Below are 2,692 nucleotides of genomic sequence, written 5' to 3'. Positions count from 1 at the left end.
TTATCAAGGTCTCTTGTATGCATCCTTTTCTATCCTTTCCTTGCCTTTCCTTTTATAAGGTCTAGGATCATTTTCTCCAAAAATGTACATAGAATATGATTTTCTTTTACCTCTTTACCTATTATTTTCCTTCTTCCTCTTCCTATAGCCATACAGATTGCTAAAGTTTATTATATTGCTTTTCCCATTAATTTACCCCGTCTTCTTTAATTGATTGTAAGCCATAGTAATTATTTATTTTTCAAAATTTGCCTTCTATGTATGATACCTTTGCCATTCCATGTATGATCGTTATTGTCTCTTCCATTTCCTTTTTACATACTACATCCATAACCTTATCCGAGCCATGGTTATCTTGCTTCTCTAAAAAGAGGGACATAGCAATCATAAGGGTCCTGCTATTGCTCTGGAAAGGTAGATGGCCGCAACCTTACCCCTGCAATCAAGAAGACTGTTTCTGAAACTTGAATATATGATCTTAAGGTCAGATGGAATGACCATACAGTTGTGTGGAGGCCTCCTCTCTTGTATGATGTTTCTTAACTTGCTGAACATTCGATACAGTTACTTGGTCTTCTTGTCATTTTGAATTTTATGGTATACAATGCTCTAGTTAGATGCAATATCGATTCAAATTGACCTTCTACAGTATGAATGATGTCATCTCCTGTAAAATCCAAAGTTTCTTAGCTTTCATTTTTTTGTAGTCTGATGTCATGACTTCAGTTTTCGTACTATTTGTAGCCTTTTCATCTTAAGAAGCTTCTCCCATGACTTCAATTCAGTGTTCACTTCTAGTTTATTCTTGTTTAATGAGAAAATATATCCTGTAGATATACATATGGTGAAATTGTGTCCATAGTGACGATGTTTAAAAAGACTTGATTGGGTACCAAGACATTTTACCTCCACTTGCGAAGGCCAATAGTTAAATGTCCTGAAAATACAAGACAAATGGGCTAACACCTTAGTCTAGCCGAAGCCTCATAATGCACTAAAGGTGCGAGATTCAAGGAGTTCTATGAACGCCTCATGTGAGGCGGGTTCGAGGTGTGTTAACCTCAAATAGTATTAAACGATACTTAGTGAAATTGTTTTTCTTGTAAGAATAAATAATAAGCATATTGCGATATTGCATCACAAGATATAACATTTCTGTTTGAATATCCATATCTAAAAGTTACGCCTATATATAAAATATATGAAGGCTTGTTGGCCCAAACTTGAACATACTGACTAGTTTGCTCTGTAGGAAAACAAAGTCGACAAGTTCAGGTGTGCACGAAGATTCCACCTTCAAGCCGGAAAAGAACCTTCTGTGGAGGTACTTATTTCATTATGATCTTCATGAGATTCAATTGACTCACACAAAGAAATTTAAAAAAAAAATGCATGAAATATTCTATTGTGAATATGTTAATCTGATTCTCTTACGCTGTAACTTAATCTTATGCAGGCGTAAATGCCAGTAACATTTGCAACACAAAAAGTGGGCTGATGAAGAAGGCAAAGCTAGAATTCCTCAATAGGTACCTCAAATCTATAACGTGGTGTATGTACTTATTTCTTGAACCATGGGTTTCATGTCATAACGTGTGGGGTCAGGGCCAGCCCTAAAATTTTTGGTGCCCTGTGTGACATTTTAAATGATATCCCTTTCATGTAATAAAAAATATATTATGAGAAATATTTCAATAACTTTATTTCATCGCAAAAATATGAAATTTAAAATTTTGTTTATGAAACCATCCAACCTACTAAACTAACAATTTCACATGAGTAAACTTTGAAATCAAAAATAGCAAATACCACGTGTAAATCTTGAAATGCAACAAATTATGTAAAAATATTTGTTCTTGCATTTTTAGAAGTGAACTCACTAATATTTTTGTAACCAGTATGTTTTGGTAAATCTTTTTCAATGGATGTCAAAACTAGCTCATTTAATTGTTGTTGTCACATGGGTGGTCACAAATAAGATTTTAATAATTTTTAGTTTTGAAGAACTTTCGACAGATGCTACAATAACTACAATTATCAATAGCAATAAATATATTCAAAAAGCAATCCAATCTTCTCAAATAAATCAATATATCAAAGCTATTTTTGTTTCTTTTGGTAAAAAAATTTACAAAAATTGAATATAATCACCTATCATTTATCATCCAACAAAAACTTACCCTTCTAGAACAACAAAAAAAATAAAAATAAAAATAAATAAAACATCATGAAATAGCAATTAACAAGTGGACAATTGGCTCCAATAATAGATTCTACTATTGTAGAGTAAGTTACAAAGATTGACGATAGTATTTCTTCTGTTCTTTATTTGACTATTATTCGTGGGTTAAATGATGAAAAAGAGGGAAATGATAAAAAGGGATCTAGTGTTAGCTTTTTTACTCTGCACTTTAATCATTTGAATTTTGAGATGCTTATTGTGTTCTTAGGTTGGCAATTGATTAATGAAGCTAACTGGACATTTGATATTAGGACTAGTAAAATAGATAGTTTATAATATTTTTTTCCCATATATGTTAAATTAAACGAATATTAACATAATATAATTTTTTTACTCTTTTTTCATAAATATTGTGCCCTTTAACTTAATATAATAATAAAAATTTAAATTTTTAAAATTAATAAAAACATTATAAATATATACTTCTACATATATATATACACTAAAAAA

Source organism: Olea europaea, chromosome 23 (assembly GCF_002742605.1).
Source record: "Olea europaea var. sylvestris chromosome 23, O_europaea_v1, whole genome shotgun sequence".
Classification (NCBI taxonomy): domain Eukaryota; kingdom Viridiplantae; phylum Streptophyta; class Magnoliopsida; order Lamiales; family Oleaceae; genus Olea; species Olea europaea.
The sequence above is the reverse complement of the archived record's forward strand: the minus strand, read 5'-3'. Positions refer to the sequence as shown.